Below are 8247 nucleotides of genomic sequence, written 5' to 3'. Positions count from 1 at the left end.
AAAAAACAAAAAAACAAACAATCCAATTAAAAAATGGGCAGAGGACCTGAATAGACTTTTCTCCCAAGAGGACATACAAATGGCCGATAGACATATGAAAAGATGCTCAATGTTGCCGATCATCAAAGAAATGCAAATTAAAACCACAATGAGATATCATCTCACACCTATCAGAATGGTTATCACCAATAAATCAAATGACAAGTGTTGACAAGGATGTAGAGAAAATGGAACCTTTGTGCACTGTTGGTGGAATTACAAATTGGTGTAGCCACTATGGAAAACAGTTTGGAAGTTCCTCAAATAAATTAAAAATTGAACTACCTTATGACTCAGAAATTCTACTTCTGAGTATTTCTGTGAAGAAATCCAAAACATTAATTTAAAAATGTATATGCACCCCTATGTTCAATGCAGCATTATTTACAATAGCCAAGATACAGAAGGAACCTAACTGTCCATCAATAGATGATTGGATAAAAAAGGAGTGGTATATAAATGCCATGGGATATTACTCAGCCAACAAAAGAATGAAATCTTACCACTTGCTACAACAAAGGTGGACCCAGAGAGTGTTATGCTAAGTAAGATAAGTCAGAAAAAGACAAATACCATATGATTTCACTTATATGTGGAAGACAAATACCATATGATTTCACTTATATGTGGAATCCATAGAACAAAATAAATGAATGAACAAACAAACTCACAGATACAGAGAACAAACTGAATGTTGTCAGTAGATGCCATCATAGAATGCCGAGGGCCAAACCATATCCAACTACTTTATAAACCTAGGTACCAAGAAAAGGCATATAGAACTATATGTCTGCAATGTAAGCACTCTTTCATGGTTTTCATCATATCTGCAGACAACATATTGGAGAGAAGAAAGGAGAAGAGGAGGTATTCTAAAAAGACTAAGAACTTACCCAAAGAGAGTAAACCCAAACAAAATAGTTAGACAGGAAGAGATGTCTCAGTTGGCATGAGAGATTAAGTCAGTTTTAAGGTAAGGGGACGCTGCATTTCTCCCCTATATATCTGAGTGTAAAGTGTGTGGCATGACCTTGCTACATTGTCGTATGTATTTTCATTGCAGCAAATTAAGTATGCAATTTAGGGCATTCATTTTGACACTTGATCTAAACAGATGAAAACCCTGTGGAGCAAATTACAGGACGATTCAGAGCAGGAAAAACACTTTCACAAGGAAACAAGAATCACGAGGACATGGTATTCATGTGTAGTGGGTTCACCCACAGCCTATTCAACAGAGGTCCTTATGTGATAAAAGCAGCTTCTATGACTCTTTAGTTTTGACAAGCTGAGAATCTTGAGTCAGTCTCCCTCAGGTGATTTTAGGACTCTAATGGAGTTCCCCACATCCCTACTTAAAAAAAAAATCTCTTGACAGATGCCATCCTTTGCTTTTCAATTTTTGGCTAAAGCCTTTATTTTCCATTAAAACAATGCTGATTTAATACTAATTTGAGGTAATTTCTCCCCAATTTTTGTCACCAAATCTAGTTATTTCTTCCTATTGTGTCTTAAGCAATGATGTCTACTAGTAGAGAGAATTTATTGTAAGACAGTTGTTTCTCATTCTTAATTAATCAAAGATATAGAACAATTCAAATTAGTTCTTCCAGTCTGCTTCTAGAGCTATCTGCTACTGCTTTATTGCCTTGGTATACATATTCCAGGCTAAAGTTTCCCTCACCATAGTCTTTTATCATTTTTATCCAGGGCCTCCAAAATGGAGATAGTAAAAGAAGAAACTAGTATAGTGCAGTTTTGGGAAAAGAATATGAGTGATTATTGAATCAGTTCACATGCTAGCTTTGTGTTTCACTCAGGCAAGATGCTAAACTGTATCTCATTCATTTAAAGCAGATAATAAGACTTCTTGGACTGTTGTGGAGAAATTGAAATGGTTCAATATGCATAAAAGTTCCTTGTATCATTGTTTGTTATAGTTACTCTACTTTCAGGAATTGTTTGTAAGAATGTTATCTAATATATGAAAACATTTATGTACACAAATCTATTTGCTGCACCATTATTTATAACTGAAAATGAAATAAAAAAAGAAGCCAAGAGATAATTAGCTATTTTTGATTGTCTGATAACTTGAACCCTGCTTTTCAAGTGTTTAAGTTTGACAATTATCAGTCTATGTCAACAGAGTTCACATACAAAATTGAAAAAAAAATTTTTTTGAGTAGTTTTTTCCCCCTAAGATCTTATACTTCTTCTCTGTCTTTCTTCATGTCTCTTTACATGTCTATGTCTGTTTTTATTTTATATAAGTTCTGACTACATGCCAGGCATTCACCATGGGAAGCACTTTAGAAACTCTTTTTGTTGACTCAAGCCTGAGAATAGAAAGATGACTGATTAATAAATTACCCTCTCTTTCCTCATCTCTCTCTTTCTTCCTCCTTCTCTCCCTCCTTCTCCTCCTTCCTTCTAAATTATGCATAATCAAGAAAGCCTCACCATGCCCTGTGTTCTTGTTTGTTTCCTGTTTTCTTTCCATACAGTCCCACACTTACAGTTTTGTCCTGCCTTGTGTACAAACTAAAGGACCTCTGAGCTTCATTTCTAGTATTTCTTACTTCTGGCACCCATCTCCTTGGTGTCCTGGGAACCAGAGGGCAGAAAGCAATCAAGAATGCTAGGTCATAAATTTGTGGATTTATTACTCAGAGCATGACTCTCCCTATGGCAGGAACAAAGGGATAAGGAAAAATCAGAACTGGGGACAGGAGAATAGTCCCGGATCTTTGGCATCTGGCCACTGCTACGGTTGTTACTGGTTTCGTGACCTTAAGCAGCTCTCTTAAACTCCCAGCTTCGTATAACACATCTTTTTGGGTTATTTGAATCTATAGTTCATTGTCTTTGAACAATTTTACAACTCTTTAAGTTGTAAAAACTGATAGTGATGTAAGTGCTTTCTGTTGATGCAAGTGATTTCTGTTTATAGAAGTGCAAATAGATCCAGTGAAGATGAAATTGGTTCTTTCCTATAGAAGTTACAATTATTGCATTTACCAGCAATTTTTTTTTATTGAGGTAGCATTGGTTAATAACATTACATAAAATTCAGATGCACAATATTGTAATTCGACCTTTGTATATATACTCTGTTGTGTGCTCACCACCAAACATCTAGTTTTCACCTGTTACCATATATTTGATCTCCTCTACCAATTTTACCCTTCCTCTACCCCCCTTCCCCTCTGGTAACCACCATTCTATTGTCTGTATCTATGAGGTTTTTTTTTGTTAGTTCATTTGTTACTTTTCTGTTCAGAATTCCACATATGAGTGAAATCATACAGTTTTTGTCCTTTTCTGTCTGACTTATTTCACTTAATATAATACCCTCAATATCCACCCATGTTGTTGCAAATGGCAAGATTTATTTCATCATTCATAACGGACTGTGTCAATACTCTGAATTCTCTGTTGAATAGTTTTTTAAGCTCTTACTGTTTCTTTCATTAATTAACAATTTAAATAAAACTCTTGGAGTGAGGAAAACACGGCAGAGTGAGAGACATCCTCAGATGTCTACCCTTGAAACAACAATAAGCTGAACATCTAAAACTCAACAAAAAACATCCAAACTGCACACCAGCACATCTGAGCGTGGGATCTGCACATAAGAGCTACCACAGGTCAGAACCCCAGGTGTGGGGCGATGGACTAAGAGAAATAAAGAAGCTGTCTCAAAGCCTCTGGAGCTCCCTGCAGGAGGAGGGGGAGGGGAAAAGGTGCGGTGATTTCCCTGAACGGCTCTGCCAGGAAGAGCTATGTGTTCCATGTAGCCGGCAGGAGGGCCCAGTCATCAGGGCAGAAAGCAGAGTAGTGGGACGGGACTGCAGAGAATCAACAGTTGATCTTTACTGGCTGTGGTTGCAAAACTGAGGTTGAGATGCAGCACCCAACTCCCAACCCAGAGGGCCCCTTCCCCCCATACTCTCTGAGACCGATCACCGCGGAGCCCCAGGGGAATCTGAGCAAATGCTGCTGAGACTATCGCTGACACTGACAGGGACTGAAACAGGGCAGCGAGCATGATTAAATATCTACAAGAAAATAAAAAGGCATTATTTAGGCTTTATATAAAGTAAGGATCCAAGAAGCTCGGAAGCCACCTACTGGAAATCCAAATAAAAGAGCCTTCTTTGTAGCAAGCTAAAGAGAGATTTTTTATATAATAAATCTTTCTGGAAAAACAGCAGAATACACTTCCATTAATGCTCAGGTGGAGAAATAGTCTATTAAACACCATGAACAACCAAGGTGACAAGGCAAGAAAGAACGAGAAAAATCTCCAGAAAATAAGCTTACAAACATAAAAATATGTGACTTAAATGACAGAGAATTCAGGATGGTACTTCTGAAAAACTCAATAAGTTCAGAAACAAGTCATATCAACAATTTCAGGAATTGAAAAAATAACTAGATGAGCAGAGCAAGGAGATTGAAACCCTCAAAAAGAACAGAATAGATCTTCTAAAGATAAAAAACACACTGCAAGAGTTGAAAAATGAAATAGCAAGCTTGGGAAATAGAGTCTACCAAATGAAGGAAAGGATCAATGATATCAAAGATAGAAATCTAGAAATAAATCAGAAGGAAAAAGAGAGAAACCGAAGAATGAAAAATAATGAAAGAGAAATACAAGAACTAGCTGATACCATCAAGAAAGAAAACGTAAGAATAATGGGCATCACCGAAGGCGAGGAAAAGGAACAGGGACCAAAAAGCATTTTCAGACAATAGTGGACCAGAATTTCCCAAGTCTAAGGAATGAGCTGGAGCTTGGAATTCAAGAAGTCAACAGAACACCCAATTATCTCAACCCAAAAAGGCCTTCACCAAGACACATTGTATTAAAGTTATCAAAAATCAATGACTAAGATAAAATTCTCAGGGCAGCCAGGGAGAAGAAAACAGTAACTTATAAAGGAAAACCCATTAGATTATCATCAGACTCCTCAGCGCAGACCTTACAAGCCAGAAAGGAATGAAATAGAATATTTAAACTATTAAATGAAAAGAACTACCAGCCTAGAATAATATATCTAGCTAAGGTCTCCTTTAGATATGAAGGAGAAATTAAGACCTTTCCAGATATACAAAAATTGAGGGAATTCTCCACTACGAGGCCTGCACTACAGGAAATACTGAAAGGGGTCAGCTCACCTAAAACGAAATGAAAAAAAATAATAATAATTAGGAGTAAAGTGGCTATAAGGCAAATAGAAACAGAAGAGTGCAATCCTTACTAAGAAGAGGGCATTTTAAGTTTAAATAATAAGAAGAGAATTGCTATAGCAAGATAGTTATGAACATTCAGCATACATAGGGACAAATTGAGATAACAATGACTGAAAAGGAGAGGATTCAAAGATCTAAATTCATGAAGGGGAAAGGAGATAAGGCACATGCAGAAAAAAATGGACGACTGTGTATATATATAACTATCCTTTTCATATTTGTAACCACACACCAAAGATTCAGAACTGAATTATGTAACATAAAGCAAGAAGAACCAGAGGCAAAACCCACAAAGCCAATGAAAATAAAGAAAACGGAAACACAAGAACAAGGAAGCAATGGAAACACCGAGCTACCAGAAAGCAAAAGATAAAATGGCTATAAGAAGACTTCATATTTCAATAATCAGCCTAAATGTAAATAGACTGAACTCCCCAATAAAAAGGCACAGAGTCGTTGAATGGATCAGTAAACAAAACCCAACCATATGCTGCCTCCAGGAGACACATCTCAGCTCCAAAGACAAATATAGACTCAAAGTGAAAAGGTGGAAAATGATATTTCAAGCAAATGGCATTCTGAGAAAAGCAGGAGTAGCAGTACTAATTAGCAGTACTAATATCAGATGAAATAGACTTCGAAATAAAAAATGTAAAGAAAGATACTGAGGGATACTTTATAATGATAAAGGGAATCATGCACCAAGAAGACATAACACTTATTAATATCTATGCTCCCAATCAGGGAGCCCTGAAATATGTAAAGCAATTACTAATGGAACTAAAGGGAGAAACAGACCAAAACACTATCGTAGTAGGGGACCTAACTACCCCACTGTCGGTGGACAGATCATATAAACAGAAAATCAATAAGGAAATAACATCCTTAAATGACACATTATACCAAGTGGACATAATTGACATATATAGAACCTTCCATCCAAAACATCTTGCTTACACATTCTTCTCTAGTTCATATGGAACATTCTCAAGAATCGACCACATACTGGGACACAGAGATAGCCTCTACAAACATAAGAGGGTTGAAATCATACCAACCATATTCTCTGATCATGCTTTGAAACTAGAGATCAACTGCAAAATGAAATTAGGAAGAACCACAAATACATGGAGATTAAACAACACGTTACTGAAGAGTAACTGGGTCAGGGAAGAAATAAAAAGAGATCAAGGGATACATAGAAATGAATGATAACGATAGTACAGTATATTAAAACTTTTGGGACACGGCAAAAGCAGTTATAAGAGGAAAGTTCCTATCATTACAGGCCTATCTCCAAAAACAAGAACGAGCCCAAATAAACAATCTAAATCTTCATCTTAAAAAACAAAACAAAACAAAAAAAACCTAGAACAGGAAGAACAAATGATGACTAAAGTCAGCAGAAGGAAAGAAATCATCAAAATTAGAGCAGAAAGAAATGAAATTGAAAACAAAAAACCAGAAAAAATAAATGCAACAAAGAGCTGGTTCTTTGAGAAGGTTAATAAAATTGACAAACTGCCTGCCATGCTACCTTGAACAAACCCAATCCCATCTGATCTCGGAAGCTAAGCAGGGTTGGGCCTGGTTAGTACTTGGATGGGAGATCACCTAGGAAGACCAGGTGCTGTAGGCATAAAAAAAAAAAAAAAAAAAAAAAATTGGCAAACCCCTGGCTAGACTCACTAAAGAAAAAAGAGGAAGGACACAAATAAACAAAATCAGGGATGAAAGGGGAAATTATGACTGATGTTGCAGAAATACAAGGGATCATGCATAAATACCATGAAAAAGTATATAATACCAAATTTAATAACCTAGAAGAAATGGACCAGTATTTAGAAAAATACAATCTTCCTAGACTGAATCAAGAAGATCTGGAAAATATAAATAGACCGATCAGCAGTATGGAAATTGAAATCATCATCAAAAATATACCAAAAAGTAAAAGTCCAGGACTGGATAGCTTCACCAGTGAATTCTGCCAAACATTCAAAGAAGATTTAATACCTATTTTTCTCAAACTCTTCCAAAAATTCAAAGAAAAGGCAATACTTCCAAATTCATTTTATAAGGCCAATATCACTCTGATACCAAAACCTGGTAAGGATAACACACAAAAAAGAAAACTACAGACCAATATCTCTCATTAACACAGATGCAAAAATCCTAAATAAGATGCTAGCAAACTGAATACAGCAACATATTAAAAAGATTATATACCATGATCAAGTGAGCTTCCTCCCAAGGGCACAGGGATGGTTCGACATATGCAAATCGATTAATGTGGTACACCACATAAACAAATGAAAAAATAAGAATCATATGATCATATAAATAGATGCAGAAAAAGCCTTTGACAAGATACAGCATCCATTTATGATCAAAACACTTAACAAAATCAGTATAGAAGGATACCTTAACTTAATAAAGGCCATATATGACAAACCCTCAGCTAACATTATACTTAATAGTGAAAAACTAAAAACCTTCCCTCTAAGATCAGGAACAATGCAAGGCTGTCCACTAACACCACTGTTATTCAATATAACAGTGGAGGTCCTAGCGAGTGCAATTAGGCAAGAGAAAGATATAAAAGGCATCCAAATAGGAAACGAAGAAGTCAAACTGTTACTATTTGCGGATGACATGATTCTCTATATAGAAAACCCTAAAGACTCCACAAGAATACTAGTAGAAACAATAAGCAAATACAGTAAAGTATCTGGATACAAAATCAACGTTCAAAAATCCATAGCTTTCCTATACTCTAATAATGAAGTGTCAGAAAAAGAAGTAGAAAAAATAATTCCTTTTTCAATTGCACCAAAAGAATAAAATACCTGGGAATAAATTTAACAAAACATGTGAAGGGCCTATATAATGAAAACTACAAGACTCTATTAAAAGAAATTGAAGAAGATACAAAGAAATGGAAAGATATTC

At 35.9% G+C, this 8247-nt stretch overlaps 1 pseudogene; it reads left to right on the top strand.

Moving 5' to 3' along the window:
• Positions 1-6821: 6821 nt before the first annotated feature.
• Positions 6822-6937, top strand: LOC111740043 (annotated as a pseudogene).
• Positions 6938-8247: the final 1310 nt, after the last annotated feature.

This window comes from Pteropus vampyrus, unplaced genomic scaffold, assembly GCF_000151845.1.
Source record: "Pteropus vampyrus isolate Shadow unplaced genomic scaffold, Pvam_2.0 Scaffold56, whole genome shotgun sequence".
In the NCBI taxonomy this organism is placed as follows: domain Eukaryota; kingdom Metazoa; phylum Chordata; class Mammalia; order Chiroptera; family Pteropodidae; genus Pteropus; species Pteropus vampyrus.
The sequence above is the reverse complement of the archived record's forward strand: the minus strand, read 5'-3'. Positions and strand labels throughout refer to the sequence as shown.